Here is a 22,384-nt window from a genome sequence, read left to right as displayed (position 1 = left end):
ATCATTTTACGGAAAACATTTTACTGCCAAACAAACAGACCCTTAATCCTACGTACAATTACTAACAAATTTAGATTTTGTCCTTTTAACTATTAAGACCTATAGTATTAAACGATAGAAGGTCAAATTTCTAGATATCACTTTTCACTCTAATCTCGTATTTATCTTTGAAATGCTATATTATATTTGATCATCTCATTAATTATTATTGTTAGGTTTATGTTTTTAAATTCTATAGCTTTAAAAGAGTAATGTATATATCTTTTTTAAATTTTATTGTCTGCGATTATTCATGAAATTTTTAGATGCATGTTTTATTGTGAAATATAAAAAAATTCACTAACTAAAGATTTATTTACTCTAGTTTTCTTAATATGGCATAGCAATTAATTTTATCCAATCATTTTATATGAAGTTGTATTGATTATGTGATGTTTTATATTCTAACTATCATTATTATATACTAGCTTGTATAATGTCAAATCTTGCAAAAACTCAAATTTGTGACTCTTGACATATTAGGTAATAACTATTTATCATGGATGTTAGATGTTGAAATTCACTGTTAAAGGTATTGGAAATACAATCACTAAGATAATGAGATATGTAAGAGATAAACCCGATTAAACAACGAACAAAGTGAAGAAAATAAGAATTGAAAAAATCGAACACGCAAATTTTACGTGGAAAAATTCTTCAAAAGAGGATAAAAAAACCACGGGTAAAAAGGAGATTTCATTATAATAAAGGAGTGTATAGAAGATGGAGAGAATTAAAAGAAAACCCGAAGCCCCACAAAAAAAAACCTTTCGAAACAAAGAAAAAATTCTCTCAATCTAAATATTTCTGTTGTGTAAAACCTAGAATAACTGAGGCCTAATTATAGGCTGAAATTCGTAGCATATATGACTACAACAACTCTAGGTTAATTAGGGTTTAAATGAGAAAGTAAAAACAGAGTTTAACTAAGAGAAGAAAAGCTAAAATAAATTTTGATCAAAATAAGAGGCATTCACCCACAAACCCCCACCTTAACTTGTATTTGGACCAACTCTCTTGTCGAGTCCTGTTACGGGCTTAACTAATTATTCGTCAAATACTTACCAAGTCTAAGCAATACTCGAACTTTGAAACGTGAAGGCTCTTTTTCAACATGTCAGCCGGATTATGTTCTGTGCCAAATTTAAGAATAGGCATTTCCCCATGAATGGTCACCTTTCGAACAAAATGATAACAAATGTCTATATGCTTTGTTCTTTCGTAATGCATTTGATCTTTGGTGAGATGTATGACACTTTGACTATCACAATATACGATAGTTGCCCCCTTTTCATTTACCAGTTCACTGAACGGACCCCTTAACCAAATTGCTCATTTTACTAAAAAGCCACTATAGCTTGAAGTGTCGCTTTACAACTAATGACACAATTCCCAAAAGCAAATAAGTAACCTATGAGAAACCTTCTTTGATTTAAGTCTCCTGCATAATCAGAATCAACATATCCGACTAGACCCTTTTAAGTTCTTCCAAACTCTAAGCACATGTTAGAAGTTCTCCGTAAATATCTGAAAATCCACTTAATTGCATCCTAATGTAACTTACCAATATTTTCCATGTATCAGTTAACAACACTAATAGCATGTAAAATATCGAGACGAGTGCATACTGTACAGACCCAATTTTACCTGGGCCTAATACCAAAAACATTAACCCGAGGCCCAATTACAAAAAACAAATACCCAAACCCACTAAAAAATTAACCTAGACCTAACCCATTACAGGCCCAACAAGCCTAAATACTTAAAAATTTTCTCAAAAAAAAACCCTAGCCTACTGCCCTCAGCCGCCGCTGCCCATGCCACTGCCGTACCTAACCCTTGACCTTCCACCACCGTCGCACCACCTACTCTGCCACCAACTCTGCCACCGCTTGTCTATCACCCTGTAATATGGAACAAACACGCAAAGAGCAGCAAAAAATAGAAATAGATAGGCTATAAAAGCCAAACACTACCTTTGTATATTTTTTTTAAACAACACTAGTTAATAAAAAAAAGCAGATCAAAAGCAACAAAAAAAGGTTGACTACAGTGCATCTTCTTCTTTTTCTCTGTTTTACGTTTCTTTTCTACAAATTTTTAAACAAAAACGAAACAAAAGGAAAAGGAAGAAAGCTTACCCTAGTCGCCCCGTAAAAGCAGCCGCCAGAGTCCTTCGGGGCATTAAAATCGGATGGTGGGGGTGGCGTTCGGGGTTTCTTCCCACGGCCTTTAGGTCATGAAGGTACGGCCTTCAAATGACCCTTGAAGCAGGGTTAAAAAAACTCCTTTTTTGGTGCTCCGGCCACCGCCTACGGCGGGGACGTGGTGTGGCCACGGCGACCGGTACAGTGGCACCTAGTCGGGGCTTTGGGTCTGAAAGGGGGGGTTTGAGAGAAAATCTCTCTGTTTTTTTTGGAAGGGATGAAGGTGATTTTTTTATAATTTTTTTTGTATTTAAAGAAGAATGAAACGGCGCCGTTTTGCTGTTCAAGGTCAGGGACCAAAACGACACCGTTTTGGCCCTAACCCGCGCAATGACCTGACCCTGGGGGGAGGATCCGCGTGTTTTTGTTTATGGGGGATATTTGTGCGATTGGCCCCTCCAATATTGCGGCATATTTAGTGTAGTTTTCTTTATTTTATTTAATTTAGCTATAGATTTTTGCTTCTGTTTAAATTTGGTCCTTAGACCCTGTGCTGTCCTTGGTTGAAACGCAGCGTTTCAGGACTGGGAAATATTTCCCCACGAGTCCCTTACGCTTTAAGCGCGTTTTACTTCAGTCCTGCACTATTCCTTTTGTTTATTTACATATTTAAACCCCGAAGTTAGTTTAAGGTTTTAATTTAGTCATTTTGTATTTTGTTTATTTTCTTATAAAGTAATAAATTTGAGGTTATACTGTTATTTGCTCATTTATACCTTTAAAATTTCAAATTTTATCACATATATATATGTATATACTTTTTTATATTTTTATTTTATAATTTGTATCTATATATCTATATACCTATTTTTTATTCCTATAAATATATTCACATACCTATATGTTTTTATATTTTCATATAGTTTTTATATACATACATATTCTTATATACATATATATATTTTTATACTTTATAATTCTAACATACGTACATATACATATATATTTTTATAATTTTATTCATCACTATTGTTTCATTTGGTGTTCATTTATTTATTTATTTATATGGTCATTATTATTTACTTAAGTGCTTTAGTTTTTATTTGTTTATTTACTTTTATTTGTGTATACATTGTTGATTTCTTTTTATTATATATTTGTCATCTTATTTATTTATCTTTTCTTATTTACTTGTATTATTTTATTTGCATTATCATCATTATTATTTTACGTTCGTTTTTTACTCGGATTCATCAAAAAACGAAAAATTTTGAAATAAAATAATATCTAATATTTAGGATCTTCAAGAGAATCGAGCCTTAACGTATTGGGTTCCGATTTTCTTCGTTGAATCTAAATAATCGAAACTATTTTTTATAAAACATAAAAAAGGCTCGTTATCGAGAATTCGATACGTCATGTCCTAATGCATTGGATATGACACGTTAATTTCTTTAGAAGAAGATTTTTCAAAATAAAGGCAATATTCAATGTTCAATATTTTGAGGAATCGTGCCCTAACGTATTGGGTTGCAATTTTTTCACATGATTTAAATAATTGAATACCCTTTTAAATTTTATTGTGCAAGTTTTTAGACAAGCTCATTTCTGAAGAGGTAAAATATCGTGCCCTAACTCATTGGGTGTGACATTTTCTCTTTTGAGAGAGTCTTAACAAGTAACTTGATTTATATAAGTTTTTTAAAAAAAAAAAGGATCGTATTTTAAAATCTTTCAACCTTCGACATTAAGACACTAATTAATCAACGAGGTACCAATTTTTGGGCGTTACGAGGGTGCTAATCCTTCCTCGTATGTAACAGACTCCCGAACCCATTTTTCTGAATTTCGTGGACCAAAATCGTTGTTTTAATAAAATTAAATTGTTTATTAAAAACAACCACTTTTATGAGGTGACCCAATCACACCTCAGTAAAAAGGATTGGTGGAGACTCCCAATTTCATTTTCATTTTCATTTTTCAAAACCCAAGTCGACCCAGTTTTCATCCAAAAACATGGTGTCAACACATACCATTGCATACATAAAGCTTCCAACTGCGCTTGAATAATGTACTTTTAACATGTACCTTTCATCTTTTTCATTCTGTGGGAAATCTGAAATTGAGGGTTTAAAGTGCACAACTAAATGAGTACTTACCGGTTTTGCATATTGCATCTCAAATCACTCAAGGATTTTCTTGATGTACTTTTGTTGTGATAAAAACAATTTCTCGGAATGTATATCTCTCAAAATTTCTATCCCCAAAATTTTCTTTGTTGTACCTAAATCCTTCGTCTCAAACTTAGCGTTAAGCATGGTTTTAAGATGATCAATTTCAGATGGATTCTTAGCCACAATTAACATATCATCAATATAAAGCAACAAATATATAAAAGAATCATCTTCAAGATGTTGTAGATAAACACAGCTGTCATACTTATTTCGAGAAAAACCAATACTCAACATGAAGGAGTCGAACTTTTTATACCACTGTCGAAGAGATTACTTCAGAACGTACAAAGACTTTTGTAAGAGACGAACATGATCTTCTTTATCTTCAAATTTGAAAGCTTTCGGTTGTTGTATATAGATGCCCTCCCCAAGGTCGCCGTGAAGGAAAGCAGCCTTTACATCTAACTACTTTAACTCCAGATTATTTGATGCAACAAAGGCCAAAAGCACCCGAATAGACATATGTTTCACAACAGAGAAAACATTATGAAAATCAACTCCTTCCACTTGATTGTAGCCTTTTGCAGCCAGTCTTGTCTTGTACCTAATGTCGTTAGGACCTGAACATTCTTTCTTTTTAAACACCTATTTGCAACCAACGATTCTTTTATAGATGAATGGTTTAATTAGCCTCTAAGTCTCATTCTTTTGAAGTGGTTCCATCTCTTCTTCTATTGCAACAAGCTATTTGCTAGAATCGAAGGCTTAATTCAATGCTCTCAACAACACTTAGAGCATAAGCCACTAGGTTTCTTTCACAATATTTCCATGATGGTTGTATTTCTTGCCGTTTCCTATCACGAGCCAACTTATAATTAGTTAACTGAGATGGCGAGGGTACTTGAGGGTCGGATGGAACCCCAAACAAATTTGAAACAGGTTCAAACTTGCAAGAATCAAAATTTTATCATGTTGTCGTGACGTCATGAGACTTTTCATTGGGACAAGACCTCTGTCTGTTGCATCATTACGACGTTGGGAATTTTCTCATCGTGACATCACTTATGTTTCGGCTTTTAACTCTACCTTGCTTGAGACACTCTGATTTGTTGTGTCTTTAAAAGTAAAAATCCCCTTTTCTGATCGAAATATGGTAGATTCATCAAACGTAGCATTTCTGCTAATAATTATTTTGTCAAATTCCGGAACTACAACTTAAAACCTTTTGTACATGCAAAGTATCCCAAAAAGATGCATTTAACGGCTCTTGGTTCGAGCTTTCCCTAGCTAACTTTAGCATAGCAGAACAACCAAAAATTCTAAGATTAGAATAATTGGGAGGATTACTTGACCATATCTCCTCTGAAACTTTACCGTTCAATGCTCGATGAAGAGATTGATTTACCAAATAACTTGTCAGGTTTATGATTTTAGCCCAAAATTCCTTTCCTAAGCTGCATTAGAAAGCATACATCGAGCCTTATCTAGCAATGTTCTGTTCAGTCTTTCTGCAACTCCATTCTATTGCAGAGTTCTAACAACGATTCGATGTCTTTCAATTCTTTCTCGTTTGCAAAAATCATTAAACTCTGACAAACAAAACTCAAAATCGTTATTCGTTCTCAACCACTTCCTGGATTTTCTGATTTGTTTTTTCTAATAGTGTCTTCCACTATTTGAAGATTCCGAAAACTTTGTTTTTCTGTTTCAAGAAATAAAACCAAACTTTTCTGGAGTGGTCATAAATAAAAGTTAGGAAATATTTATTACCTCTTTTTGAGATGTTAGAAGATAGACCTCATAAATCAGAATGAATGTAATATATAGTCCCTTTTGTTCTGTGCATAACTGAATCAAAACCAACTTGGGTTTGTTTCCCAAAAACGCAATGCTCGTAGAAACCTAACTTACCAATTCTAGTGTCTTTGAGAAGACCTCTATTGCACAAGACTATTATAACTTTCTCACTTATATGATTCAGTCGCATGTGCTAAAGTTTAGTTGAATCGAAATTGGTGGAATAAAAGTCACATTGTGATGTCGCAACGTCAGGTTGATTTTTATCGCGACGTGGTGGCGATTTCGGCTTTTTTTCGGTAATTGCAGCTGCACTAGAAACATTGGCCATTGAAGAACGTATAGGCTTCCCTTTTTCTGTCCTTTTATCATAACAAGAGCCCCATGAGAAACTTTTAAGTCATTTGACTCAATGATTATCCTGCGACCATTAGAATCCCAAATTCGCATACCTGTCATACGCTTGAACATATTGTAAAGCTTTATCAAGCTTCCATCCAAAGGAAATGAAATAATATTGAAACACATTTGGCTTACCGAAATGATAATGTAGAGGCTAAATTTGCACAATGATGATGATTTTAAAAATTTTGTTGATATGATTTTATCTTGATGTAGAGGATTTCTTTAAGGCTAGAAATCAAGAGTTTTAAAATATATAATAATATTTTATATTTATTTGATGATTTTATAATTTTTGTTATTTATGGTTGTGTAACTTAGTATGCTTTTAGTATGTTTTGTTATAATTTTTTAGTCTGCTTTTAGTATTTGCAAATTATAACAATTATATCGGAAAGAAATGTGTTTTAGAGAAATTATTTGCCTTATCTTCAAGTCCGTATTATATAACTATTAATATAATTAAAATACATGTTATAGTAAACTAGAAGTTTACTGATTTAAATATATTTACTATTTGATATGACCGGTTAAGTTATCCAGAATCATTAATGTTGTGATAAATAATTAAGAATTCAAATCATCGTCTCTCTCTTTTTGAATAAAATCTCTAGATGAAGTAAACCATTAAAATAAATAAATAATAAATAAAGAGCATAATAATTAAAATACCTGACAGAAAATAAAAATCACTATCAAAATTAATAAAATCAGTATTTATAATCAAAATATACGAAACTTAAGTCAGGGATGAAATCAATATTTTTAAAACGAAAATCATCCTAATTAATGGTTAATTTCGGTGACATGGGATACCATGAAATCAAACAAATTATCCAAATTTATTTTTGAAATGGAAATTATCCCAATTTATTTTTAAAATGATAATTTTTTTGATAAAAAATAAAAAATAATTTAATCTATATTTTGAATTATTTTATCCCAATTAATGGTTAATTAATTGTTTATATTTTAATATATGGGACTAGAGGTGAATCTAAGGGGTTAGCATGGGCCTGGTTTTTAAAATGAAATTTTTTTATATAGGCCCTCTAAGTTTTTTTAAAATTTTAAATTAATAAAGATAAAATTACACTTTAACCCCCTAAAATTATAAAAATTTGATTTAATTCTTTAAAAATTATAAAAATATAAATTATAAAAAATTAAAAATTCATTCCCCTAAAAAATTATTCTGGCTTTGGGACATGACATCAAACAAAATATTAGATAATTAACTTGAGGAAACAAAAAATGGAGGGATTTACCAAAAAAAGCCCAAATTTTTTTAAAATTACCAAAATAGGCCGGTTTTTTAATTATTTACCGGACTGGGCCATTTCCCCCAAAATTGCGCCACGTCGGAGCAATGTCAGGGGACGGAGCAGAAGGTCGCGTTGACGTGGACGCGACCTCCTGTCACTTAGTGCGGTATAGGGAACGCGATTTTGACCCTGATTTTTACACCTGGGTTTTATGGCTTTTAGGGTTTAGGGTGCAGTCTTTTTAGGAGTTAGGGGTCCAGGAAATTTTTTTTTCGAGTTGACGTTTCTGGTTAAATAGTGGGAAATCGCTTCTACTAGGATGCTATTTAAGAAGAAATTGTGAAATAGTGGCCTCGTGGACGCGATTTCGCTACAGTGGTCATGTGAGAAATAATTTTTTTTGACGTTTTCTGAGGAAATAGTATAAAATCGCTGATACCAGGATGCTATATGAGAAGAAATTGTGAAATCGCGCGATTTCGCTACAGTTGGTCATGTAGGAAATATTTTTTTTCGACGTTTCTGAGCAAATAGTATCAAATCGCGCCCTCGTGGACGCGATTTCGCTACAGTTGGTCATGTAGGAAATAATTTTTTTTTGACGTTTCTGAGCAAATAATGTCAAATCGCGCCTTCGTGGACGCGATTTCGCTACAGTAGCAAGTTTGGGCTGAGGCTATAAATTAGGCAGAGAATTTTCTTAGAATGCATAACTCAGAGCAGAAACATTTTAGGTTAGGGTTAGGAAATTTAGAGTTTCAAAATGAGTGAACGTATTAGTGCTGTTATTTACTACGATGGTGAGGTTTGCCACACCGAGAATGGTGTTTTTTTTTTGTCGGAGAATACGATGCGACTGTCATTTAGCCAAAACATAGATTTGACAGAACTCCGTAAAAGAATTAGGCGTAAAATCTTCGGAACCACGCCAATGAAAGTTCAGTCAATGACGTATCGATTTTGTTCTTCTGTTGATCCGGTGACATATGTCTCGTTCGACATAAAAGGTGCTCGTAGCTTGGAGGCAATGGTGCAGACTCATCTTGCTAGCGGAGCAACTTATATTGAGTTATATGTACAATTTACGTCACCAAATGATGTACTTCCGTCCGGTGTTCGAGATGTATACACGACCCCTGGCCGACACTCGGTTAGCGTGTTACAAAATACGGAACAGCCCATGTTCGGTAGCGGTGTCGAATGCACATCCCCCCCAAGACACTTTGTCGGTGGATGGGACATGTACGTCGGTGGCTCGACGGTTGACGCTGGGAATACGAGCTGGAGAACCGCATCAAGTTCTACTGGATGGCAATCTACATCCAATTGGGGGCGTTATCAAATGCCCAGAAGAAGGGATGACGTACTACCTACGACATCAACCGGTGAGGGGACGTCGTACGCTGCAGATGATTGTGGGTTAGAAAGTGAGTCCGACATGTCGATCATGCCCTAATCGCAATAGTTGAATGTAATTATAGAAGAAATTACCTTTTATTCAATTATGTATTGATAATTGTATTAAATTTTGGTTAAATTATCAAATTACTACAATTTCTTAAATGTTAGTACCAATCAAAACATTTTACGAAATCCAACATTATGTAAAACTACAATTTAATTAGGGTTTTTAATTTAAGTAGGTTAGGGTTTTTAATTAAATTAGGTTAGGGTTTTTAATTAAATTAGGTTAGGGTTAGGGTTTTTAATTTAATTAAATTAGGTTAGGGTTTTTAATTAAATTGGGTTAGGTTAGGGTTTTTAATTTAAGTAGGTTAGGTTAGGGTTTTTAATTTAATTAAAATAAGGTTAGGGTTTTTAATTTAATTAGGTTAGGGTTTTTAATTAAATTAGGTTAGGTTAGGGTTTTTAATTTAAGTAGGTTAGGTTAGGGTTTTTAATTTAATTAAAATAAGGTTAGGGTTTTTAATTTAATTAGGTTAGGGTTTTTAATTAAATTAAGTTAGGTTAGGGTTTTTAATTAAGTAGGGTTAGGGATTTTAATCAAATAATGTGAAAATAACTCGGAAAAAATTCTATTTGTATTACATCGTCATAAACTTCTAATTCATTACATCAAATGATTAATTTTAATACGGTAATCAAAGTCTATGACCGGGGGATTCAGTTCCACATAGCGGCCGTCGACGGTTACGCGCTGGATTCCTCCTTTCTCTAGCTTTCAGCGGCGGTTGTTGTTCCTCCGGTGGGGATTCTGGTTCTTCCGGTTCGGCATCTGGTTGTCGGACTTGGGACGATGATCCACCTTCAAAGAATAGTGTATGTGGAAGTGTTTGCATCATGAACGGCGACGGAGTTTGAAAGCCATGCGTTGCTGGCGATTGGTAAAAATGAGAGCTCCCCGACGGCCCCCCTTGCGACCCCTCCTGCGCCGATGGCCTAGTTATCGGTGGTCCGCTCGGCATTACAGGAAATGGAGCTGATCCGGGCATTTGGCTCCAACCTGCCATAGGATTCGGAAAAGGATACATGTACGGGTTAGGGTACATATAAGGGCTAGGAAACATACTTGGCATCATAGGGAAAGGTGAATGCGTGGGTATCATCTGTTGAATGGCTGCGCCAGGTGACTGCGTTGGTGCTCTCGTTGGGGACGGTGATTGCATGGTCGCTGATGATGAACCAGGTGAATGTCTGGGCCTCGTTGAGGGGTTACCCTCGTAGTTTTGTCCCCTTGGATTTTGAGGCCCGCGCCTTTCCCTTCCGACACGTATTTGCCGCCGCCTCTCCTCCGGCGTAAGTAAATACGGCTTCCCATGGGCCCTAAACCGTGGCATGTATTCTGGAACGCACGCTAACTCGGGAACGATGATTGGTTCCCGAGTAGGTAGATATTCATTCCGATTTTCCCACATTTCTGTGTACACTGACCAGTACAACGGCCAATCCGTACCTAATAGCCGAAGGTCAATTTTGTGGTGCTCGTCAAACTCCTCAGGGTCCGCAGGGATCGGTTGTCTACATCCAAACTGTCGTAAGACTCTGTCTGTCTGGTGGGGCTCCACGGTTGCATAGTTGATCAACACCACTTTCACGTGCCAAGCGTTCGGATTTTGTAAAAACTCTTCCGGGATTACTGCCCGGACTGCCGGATCCTCGTATGGTGTCCATTGAAACTACATGAACATGATAGAAATATTACATATATACATAATACTAAATACTAAATATCAATCCACTAGCGAATGTATGGAAATATCTATTTGCAATAATACTTACTTCTGCTTCCGAGCGTTGCTCCAATAGAAGCCGTATATCTTCAAGTTTAGTCAGTATTCCACGATAACTTGCCGGATGGTTCCACCTAATTAAATAAATTTTTAGCATTTTTTTATTATTACAAAATCTACATATCAATTTCAAAATGTAATATAAAATTTACCTCGTTACGAGTGGGAATGTATATGGGTGGTTCACTCGAGGACGTAGAAATGGAAAGCGAAACCGTGCCCATGATTGCAGTAGTGACAGGCAACCTCCGATTTTTGCTCTCCTCGGTTTGGTCGCCCCGCACATCTCCCGATATAATGTTGCCAAGACGGCAGACCCCCAACTAAATTCACCGGCTGCTCTAAAATCAACGAGTTTTAGCAGCCACCTTAGATGTACACGGCTCCGTGATGTGTCGGCCATGAGATAGCCTCCAATTATTTGAAGAATGTATGATCGAGCATATCGGATTCTTTCAATCTCGGTTGAATTTTCATTCAGACCGGGGAAGGTGGCACGTAACCAGCCCATCTCCACCTTACCTCCATCCATTTTATCCGGAACGGCGCCCAAAAGCTCGTAGCACACCGCCTCCCAATTGCTAGATTGGGCAGACCCGGTCACTGGGTGCCCATCCACCGGCAATCCCAAATGCAAATGGACATCTTCTAGAGTGATAGTGCACTCTCCACATGGAAGATGAAATGTGTGCGTCTCAGGTCTCCACCTCTCGATCAACGCACTGATCAGTTTCGGCTCCAACTTGCATCCCCGGCCTACCGTCGCCACGTGCCAAAATCCCGCTTCCCGCAGATAGTTCTCTACTAACGGTGATGGAGCATGCATATTCCGAATATTGTATTCCAATACCCGATCTTCAGCCTTTTATAACAAAAAATATATTAATAAATATCTAAAAATACATAAATAAAAATATCTTAAAAAAATTTAAAATTTAAATTTAATACTTACCATGTTCATTTGCTCCACCGATATGTGATTCCTATCAAGACGAATCAATGATCCGGCCATTGTTGAAAATATTAAAAATTTTAAAATTATTTAAAAAAATAAAAAATTTTAAAATTTTCTTTAAAAAATGAAATTTAATGGAAAAAGAAATTTAATATGGATTTGGAGATTTTTTGAAGGAAATTGAGAGGATTTGGAAGGAATTTGAGAGTTTGAGAGAATTTTGGAAGGAAATTGATGAAAATTTTGAAGGGAATTGAGAGAAATTTTGAAAGGAATTGAGAGAATTTTTGAAAGAAATTGATATTGAATTTGTTTGTGAAAAAAAAAGGTGGGGGGTTTATATAGTAAAAAAAATTTGACCGTTTGGGGGGGCAACGGTCAATTTTTTGACCGTTGGGCACTGTTCACGCGCGCGTCGACATCGCGTCCACGTCAACGCGACCTGCTGACGTGGAAGGAAATCGCTCCTTTGAGGGCACGATTTCCTTCTACGTCAACAGGTCGCGCTGACGTGGACGCGACCTTCTGCCCCGTCCCCTGACATCGCTTCGACGTGGCGCGATTTTGGGGGAAACGGCTCAGTCCGGTAAATAATTAAAAAACCGGCCTATTTCGATAATTTTATAAAAAATTTGGCCTTTTTGTGGTAAATCTCTCCAAAAAATGTATGGGGTTTGTACGTTAAATATTGGATAATTTCAGATACTGGATCACACAAAATTTCAAGTCAAATCAAAAACAAAAATCACACAAAAAGATTGAGATATTTTCATTTGAAAAATAAATTATATTTCAATTTATAAAAAATTATTTCTAGGATATTCCACGTGTCATCCTAGTAGATAATCCATGTGGCATTAAATTGGGTCTGAAACATTGTAATTTGTAGAATTAATTGTATTTAATAATTAAAATATATTAAATATGTTGGACACCCTATGAAGAACAGTTGAATATCCTAAAAAATATCAAACTGTTGTTTTCATTGGATAAGTTGGAAAATTCTTGAGAATGCTAGAATCCTCATAAAGCCTTATAAAACTGCATTTCAGGTCTCTAAGTTACCCAGACACAGAAACTCTAAGACAGCTCTCTTACCTCTTCTACTTTTCCTACTTATAATCTTATTTTCCATTCCATTCCCCATTATGTCTCTCATTCCAAGCTTCTTTGGCAACCGTCGCAGCAGCGTCTTTGATCCATTCTCTCTTGATGTTTGGGATCCTTTCAAGGACTTCCCTTTCTCTTCTCCTTCATCACTCTCCACGCGCTCTTCAGAAACCTAGGCTTTTGTCAACACCCGAATCGTCTGGAAGGAAACCCCAGAAGCTCATGTACTGTTCTAGGGCTTAAGAAAGAAGAAGTGAAAGTGGAGGTTGACGATGACAGGGTGCTTCAGATAAGCGGGGAGAGGAATGTAGAGAAGGAAGACAAGGACACATGGCATCGGGTGGAACGCAGTAGTGGCAAGTTCATGAGGAGGTTTAGACTGCCGGAGAATGCAAGATGGATCAGATCAAGGCTTCCATGGAAAATGGAGTGACTCAAAATTTACGGGCATCAAAATTTACGGGCATCGAAAAAGTGAAGACTCCGTCTTAATGAATTGAGTTCGTAAATAATTATTAAAAATATTTATGAGTTTAGTAGTATGTTTAATTAGATTTTAATTAAATGAATGTAGTTTAATTAAGAGAAAATAAGGAGAATAATTAGATTGAATATAGGGTAAAAGTTAAATTATAAATTAAAAAATATAAAGGACTAAAATAGTAAATATGCCATTAAGTAATTGTTGAGTCGGCAAAACAATGAGGAAAACATCTAAAGATTTTTAATGATTTAAGTTATTATTAATTAATATTAGAATATAATAGTATAACTTATTATTTAATTGATATTATTTTATTAAATTAATAAAATATATATAAATTAAAGTCAAATATATGGTAATAAAAATATATATGTGTAAAAATTATATTTGTACAATTATAATATATTTATTTAATTATTTTTTGTTTAAGTAAATAGATATTTATTATTTATTATTAAGTAAAAGATATTTATTAATTAAATAATTATATTATAAGATTTTTATGTGATAAATAAATTAAAACATGACAAATGTATGGTGATGATATAATACATGTGTAAATATAAGTAATATTACACTTGTAATAAATATATTAATTATTAAATAGATATTTATTAAATTATTATTGTAATTATTATTAATATTATCAAATAAATTAAATTATGACAAGTGTATGGTAATAGTAATTATATGTGTAAAAAAATAATAATATACATATATATTAATAAGATATGTATTTATTTAATATTTAAGTATATATATATTATATTATATTATTATAATAATAATAATTAAAAGAATAAACAAAATAAATGAAAGAAAAAGAAACAAAGAAACAGAATAGAACGAAACAGAGAAAGGAAAGAAAGAAAGGAGAAAAAGAAAAATTGGAGTTTGAAGGTTTAAAGCTTTTAAGGTAAGTCAATTAAGTCTTTTTCTCTTAATTTTGATGTTTTAGAAGTTTTAGAATAAAGTTTTGTTGAAATTAAGTTGAAGTTTTGAAAGTTTTTAGGTTTTTGAACATAGTCCATATCGAACAAAATAATAAATTAAGGGTTTAATTGAATGAATTTTAAGTTGAATTGATTAAAGAATTAAATTGTAAAACTTTATACTTTATTTCTGTTCAATTTCCTTTCATATTCTACTTAACTATCTAATGTTCATGATAAAACCTTAATTTAAAACTTCTTTCAATTTAATCCCTATAACACAAAACTTATAGTCTAGTTTACAATTTAATCATTTAATCAATTCTAATTTGAAATTTATTCAATTAAACCCCTAATTCATTATTTTGTTCGACATGAACTATGTTAAAAAATTTAAAAACTTTCAAAACTTCAACTTAATTTCAACAAAACTTTATTCTAAAGCTTCTAAAACATCAAAATTAAAAGAAAAAGACTTAATTGACTTACCTTTTAAAGCTTTAAACCTTCAAAGTCTAGTTTTTCTTTTTCTCCTTTCTTTCTTTCATTTCTCTGTTTCGTTTCTATTATGTTTCTTTGTTTCTTTCATTTATTTTGTTTATTCTTTTAATTATTATTATAATATAATAAAATATAATATAATATATACTTAAATATTAAGTAACACATATTTTATTAATATATATAGGTATATTATTTTTTTTACACATGTAATTATTACTACCATGCACTTGTCATAATTTAATTTATTTGATAATATTAATAATAATTACAACAATAATTTAATATAATAATTTAATAAATATCTATTTAATAATCAAGATATTTATTACAAGTGTAATATTACTTATATTTACACATGTACTATATCATCACCATACATTTGTCATGTTTTAATTTATTTATCACATAAAAATCTTATAATATAATTATTTAATTAATAAATATATTTTACTTAATAATAAATAATAAATATCTATTTACTTAAATAAAAAGTAATTAAATAAATATATTACAATTGTACAAATATAATTTTTACACATGTATATTTTTATTACCATACATTTGTTTTTAATTTATATATATTTCATTAATTTAATAAGATAATATCAATTAAATAATAATTTATACTATTATATTTTTAATATTAATTAATAATAACTTAAATCATTAAAAATCTTTAGATTTTCTTTCTCATGGTTTTGCCGCCTCAACTATTATTTAATGGCATATTTTCCATTTTAGTCCTTTATAGTTTCTTTTAATCTATAATTTAACTTTTACCTTTTATTCAATCTAGTCCTTCTTCCTATTCTCTCTTAATTAAGTTAAATTCACTTAATTAAAACCTAATTAAATATACTACTAAACTCATAAATATTTCTAATAATTATTTACAAATCCATTTTATTAAGACGGAGCCTGATAATGTACTTTTTTATGCCCGTAAATTTTAGATCATTACAGTTACTATTCCCAAACTTGAAGTCAAAAAGGGCGATGTGAAGTCCATTGAAATTTCCGGCTAAAGATGTTTGTAACTTGTGAGTGCCTGTCTCCTTTGCTTTGAGATAGAGAGTCTTGTGCCTATTGTCAATTGTGTGGGATAAAAAAAGCTATGGGTACTATGACTTTATGTGGTTGATGAAGTTTGTGTTTTTAATGTGAAAAATAATAAATGAGTTTATCCTCCTGCTTTTGTTGTCTCCTTTCTGCAGATGGTAATGGTTTAACATTATTTATTTAGCACGACAAGAAGTAGTTACTCAACTTCACTCAATGAAATGTACAAGAATAACACCTTGGGTGAAAAATTCCATCTCTTGTTTCAACTTAATCGCCATTCTTCATCTAGGATAAACCCTTGTTTTGGCCTGCCTTCTCTCTATATGCCGGTAGTAAGCCTTGTATTCAACATTTGGTCATGGTTTCAGCTACAATGGTTCCAAATCCCTCTATTTCTACTGTGATTTCTGCCATTACTTCCTTCTAAGGTGTACATTTTCAAAAATAAGAAGCTTATTTGCAGCAATTTCGTTGAAAGCTTCAGGCAATTATGAAAGTGACCTGAGCAACCATAAAGGCAGTGTGCTGTTAATCAGCCCTTTAGCCATTCCCCTTGAACTTGTACGGGTTAATGTAACCAAACCCCTTCTCTCTTTATTGAATCTTATGGAAATGAGTAGAGTGGCAACACTATCCAAATTATTTTTCACCTTAACACTTCAATTACACTGTAAACATAAAACCATCGTGTATATATACACACAATTAAGATATATAATTTTTATTTATTTAGATTATATTTTAATTATTTATATTTAAAATATTATATTTTAATTACTTAAGTTATCGTTTTATTACAAAGTGAATTAAAAAATAATTAAAAAGAAATTATTACTCATTACGAATTTAAAATATATCAATTCTAATGTTAAATAATTTTAAAAATTAACTATAAAAATAATTTTAAAATTTGGTTTTTTTTTAATTATAAAAGTGTTTAAAAACGTATATAATTACTTTAAACTAATAAATTTGAATGTTTAAAAAATTGTTTAATAGATACTTTAAATTAAAAAATTGTTTAAAAATTGTTTAATCGATAATAAAGAAATGCAAGTCTAATATTCCAGATAAATCACAGGTATGTGCCTACATCAGTGATATTCATAAGCTACAATCAAGATTCCAGGAATGCAGATTTGAATATGTTCCAGGAGCAGTTAACAGTCTTGCGCATTCGATAGCAAAAGCAACGCTGAGGGATAAAAGAATAGTATACCTTGTTGAGGGAGTCCCTGAATATGCAGAAGATCAGGAGGAAAGGGATAGAGTGGGAGAATCGGAATGAACAGAGGGGGTGAAGATGAAACGGGTAAATCGGGTGGAGGCTGGTAAAGGAAAGACAGAAGTTGGGGTTTCCTCGGGAGTATGATTTCGTCTTGAAGAAGAAATGGCAGGTGAAGGGACAAGACGACTGAAAGTCATTATGCTGATTGGGCAAAATTTACAGCAGCATGAATGGCTTCCAGAAGGTTCAGTTGTGCTGCTTTTTAGGATTAATGGTCTATTTTCAAAAAAAAAATTCTTTAAAATTTTCCAATTCCAAAATCTTTTAATGTTTAAACTTGAATATTCAGATAAAAAAGTAATTAAATTATTTTAAAAAATTGAAAAATTTTAAATTTAATTTAAATATGTAAACGTGTTATATGATACTTTCCATCATTCCTATTTATATTTAATGTGTTTTACGTTGAAATTAATTTTAAAAGTTATAATTTAATTATACATAATTTTTAAATTAAAAAATTTTGATGTATGTTTTAATATACAAATTTTTAATCAATAAATATAATATATTAGATTAATATACAGAAATATGATATGATTTTTTGCAATGTGAATTTATTTATTCAATAATTTCTAATTATTATTATTTTCATATATGATAGATCAATTGATAGACATTCAAAACATCGATTTATGAAAGAAAAGAAAAAGGAAATTAAGCGCTAGAGAGAGGGGTTGAACCTCTGACCTTATGGTTAACAGCCATACGCTCTAACCGACTGAGCTACTCCAGCTCCTGTCAAGGAGCTATTCCGATTCAATAAGAACGCATTATTTGAATTTTGATGGCTTTAGTTTTTCTGACAATTATGGATAATTAAGTTTTTTTTTTCTCGGGTAAAAGACGGGTAAAAGAGCTAAGGAATAAAGATAAAGCGAAGAAAGATATTCATAAATGTTGTAATCACAATGGGCAAATTACACATAAAAGCCTTATTTTTTAAAATTTATTGAAATTGGTCCGATATTTTATTATTTACCGGAATGGGTCATTTTCCCCAAAATCACGTCCACGTCAGCGCGCTTTGCTTACGTGGACACAAATCGCGTCCTCGTAGGTGCGATTTGTGTCCACGTAAGCAAAGCGCGTGACGTGGACGCTATTTTGGGGAAAATGGCCCATTCCGGTAAATAATAAAATACCGGACCCATTTCGGTAAATTTAAAAAAATAAGGTTTTTTTGATATTTTTCCCCTAATAATACATATTAATGTAATATTGAAGAGTTAATTGATTAAAAAAATAAATGCAACAAGTACAAAAAAGATTCAAAATTATTACCAACAAGATTTGAACCAAGGTACTAAGGGAAAAGAGCAAGCATATTAACCAACTAAGCTAAACTAATTAATTAAAAGATTATAAAAATGCCGTTATTATCTTAATTATATTACTTACGTTCTAATGATTTATCGGACCTATTCCATACACGTGTCAAATCAGAAAAAATAATACAACAATTCTGTAAAAAAAAAATCCGATGTTTACTTCAAATAAATAAGGAAAATAATGATTTGAATGTTTCAAAATTCAAATTTAAACCTAAAAAATCAAAATTTAGAGGTAAAAAAGGATCTTTTTCGATGAAAACTGCGGCAAACCGCCTTCGGCTGTTTGTCAACGCGTAGATCTCGAAAAGTTATTCGAAATAAAAAAAAATCGTCTCAATCGGATAATCGAGCCAAAAGTTATGGCTTTTCAAAGTTTTCCAAGCTAAAAAACATAAACTGTCCATGAATTATTAATTCAAAACTCACCGTTTCGTTTCCATTGATTTCACCACGCACCATTTCAATTGATTTCATAGATCCCGCCTCTAATCCTCCCAAAATTTGACATTCCTCCAACTCTACACAACGATTCAAAATGCTTTCTTTTTCGGGCAAAATACCAAAAAAGCCATATATTTTTAAAATTTATCGAAATGAGCCCGGTATTTTATTTTTTTGACCGTTGGGTACTGTTCACGCGCGGGCCGAAATCGCGGCCACGTCAGCGCGCTTTGCTGATGCGGCAGCAAATCGCGTGGCGCGTACCCTAACATCGCGCTGACGTGGACACGATTTCACGGAAAATGGACCATTCCGGTAAATAATTAAATTATGGGCCCATTTCGGTAATTTTTGAAAAAAAGGGCTTTTATTGGTAAATTGCCCAATCACAAGTGCAATTATTTTATTCTGAAAACATGAATTTGGAGTTAAATTAAATGAGTATAATTAGATGTGCTTATGGGTCGGGTTTGGTTCGGCTTCAAGCCAAGTAATATTAATATACTTTACGCCTGTACAAATTTGGCCGATTCGAAATATGGGCTTAATAATTTACTCAAACCTGTTTATATTTGCAAAAGATTAAGTCAACTTTATTGTAGACCCGCTCATATTATTTTTTTAATTTTATTTTATTTTATTTTAACATTTAATAATTTTGTATATTTTTTATTTATTAGAATTTTTTTATATAGTCATCTTAACATTATTTATTTGATGTTATCTTAACATAATTTTTTATACATTTTAATGTTTTCCTGGTTTTCCAGTGTTTGTTTGCTTGAAAATAACTTATATTGATAAAACGTTCTTAGAAACACGGGAAAATGAGAGGGGATTTTAGGAAAAATATCTTACGGATTTTATTTTTGTAAGACATTTTCCATCTTTCCTCCTCCTTCCGTCCTTCTCCTTCAATGAAAAACAATGTATGGGAATCAATCTGGCAACACTTGCAGATTACAATTCTAACTGAATGGTCTGGCCGAAAATGATGGCCTCCTTCAATAGAAGTTGGGCTCAGCAAACTAAAGAGAGTTACCAAAATCGACATTGTTGACACCATTTTTTGGATGGAAAATGGGGTCGACTTGAGTTTTTTGAAAATGAAAACGAAAACGGGAGTCGCCACCAATCCTTTTTGATAAGGTGTGATTGGATCACCTCGAAAAGTGGTTGTTTTTAATAAAAGGTTTGATTTTATTAAAACAACAAGTTTGGTCCACGAAATTCAGAAAAATGGGTTCGGGAGTCGGTTACGCACCAGGAAGGATTAGCACCCTCGATACACCCAAAATTGGTACCTAGTTGATTACTTAATGTCTTAGTGTCGAAGATTGAAAACTTTAAAGAAATTTAAAATACGATCCTTAAAAAAAACTCGAATGGCATGGATTAAAATTCAAGAGGATATTTAGCAATTTGGCTAAACGTGAAATCGAAACCCAGTACCTTAGAGCACGCTCCTCGAATTTCCAAACGCAAAATATTGCCTTATTTTGAAAATTTTTGAAAAGGATATTTAGCTATTTGGTCGAACGAGAAATTGAAACCCAGTACCTTAGGGCACGTTTCTCGAATTTCCAAACTCAAAATATTGCCTTATTTTGAAAATTTTTGAAAAGGATATTAAGTCATTTGGTGGAATGAGAAATCGAAACCCAGTACCTTAGGGCACGTGTTCCTCGAATTTCTAAACGCAAAACATTGCCTTATTTTTGAAAAGTTTTTAAAAGGATATTTAGCCTATTTGGTCGAACGAGAAAAATCGACACCCAGCACCTTAGGGCATGTTTTCTCGAATTTCCAAAAGCAAAACATTGCCTTTATTATTTTTTAGAAAAAATTCTCATATCGGGAAAACAGCGCGTCATATCCAATGCGTTAGGACACAACATATTGAATTCCCGATAATGAGCTTTTTATTATTTTTAAAAGAGTAACCTCGATTATTTAAATTCAACGAAAATCGGAACCCAATACGTTAGGGCTCGATTCTCTCGAAGATCTAAAATACTGAATATTACTTATATTTTTTAAATTTCTTTTTTGAAGTCTAAAAAAAATGGGTGTAATAGAATGATGATGATAATGATGTAAATAAAAAAATATAAGCAAAACAAAATATAAACAAATAAGAAGTCGCATATATATAAATAAAATCGATCACGTATGTACAATAATAAACAAATGTAAAGCATAACAAATAATGATAACGGACATGTAAATAAATAAATGAACAAGATTAACAAAATTATAAAAATATATATACATCTATATATATGTATAAAATTATGAAAATATAAAAAAAATATGCATATGTACGTATTATTACATGAAAAATTATGTAAGTGTATGTATATACATATATACTTATACAACAATCATTAAATATAAAAAGTCTATATATATAGGTATATATATGAATATATATAACAAAACGTATGTATATAAGCTATAAAAAACGTTTATAAAGGTATATATATAATAAGATATAAAGATATAAATAAATAGCTATAATAGTAATAATAATAGGACAAAATATATTTAAATTTAAATAAGTAAATATAAAATAATAATATAACAATAATAATATAAAACTTATGATATAATAGTAGTAATCGTAAAAATATACATATGTATACATAAAAAATAAGTATAATAATAATAACGATAATAATAATAATAATAATAATAATAATAATAATAATAATAATAATAATAATGCAACGCTAGTAATATGATATAATGTTATAATATTAATGACTACGTAACTAACAGGGAAAAAAAAAGAAAAAAATATGATAATAGCTAGATTAAAAAAAAGGCAAAATGGACTAATTCATGATAAAAATAAAATTTAAAGGTCGAATCCATAATAAAATAGACACAGTGGGCCCAAAATGACAAGGCGCGAAAGGACGGAGGGCCAAATGGGAAATTATCCCCAGCCCACGGAATGTCCTACTGCAATATGGACCAAAATGAAACAAAATAAAAAGTATACAGCAAAATTAAAAAAGAGAGAAACAACAACTATGGACCAAATTGTAAACCATCGCAAAAGAGGGAGGACCGCGTGCGCAAATTACCCATGCGCTAGAAAACACGCGGATCCTAGGCGGTTGGGTCGGGTCAACACGCGGATCCTCCCCACGAAAACGACGTCGTTTCATGTTTAGTATAAATAATAAGAAAA

At 32.2% G+C, this 22,384-nt stretch overlaps 1 long non-coding RNA gene, 1 other non-coding gene and 1 pseudogene across 2 annotated transcripts; 1 reads left to right on the top strand and 2 right to left on the bottom strand.

Annotated features, from left to right (window-relative positions):
- Positions 1 to 13,102: 13,102 nt before the first annotated feature.
- On the top strand, positions 13,103 to 16,771 carry LOC107904013 (18.1 kDa class I heat shock protein-like; annotated as a pseudogene).
- On the bottom strand, positions 16,488 to 17,643 carry LOC107904014 (uncharacterized). The gene is made up of 2 exons (XR_001686064.2): positions 17,342 to 17,643; positions 16,488 to 16,790 (listed from the first exon to the last, which is right to left on the bottom strand). It is a non-coding gene; the product is annotated as an uncharacterized lncRNA (long non-coding RNA).
- Positions 17,644 to 18,072: 429 nt separating this feature from the next.
- TRNAN-GUU (transfer RNA asparagine (anticodon GUU)) lies at positions 18,073 to 18,146 on the bottom strand. The gene has a single exon. It is a non-coding gene; the product is annotated as a tRNA-Asn (tRNA).
- Between the last annotated feature and the right edge of the window lie 4,238 nt (positions 18,147 to 22,384).

Source organism: Gossypium hirsutum, chromosome D05, assembly GCF_007990345.1.
Source record: "Gossypium hirsutum isolate 1008001.06 chromosome D05, Gossypium_hirsutum_v2.1, whole genome shotgun sequence".
Taxonomy (NCBI): Eukaryota; Viridiplantae; Streptophyta; class Magnoliopsida; order Malvales; family Malvaceae; genus Gossypium; species Gossypium hirsutum.
This window is presented reverse-complemented; position numbering and strand designations above follow the sequence as displayed.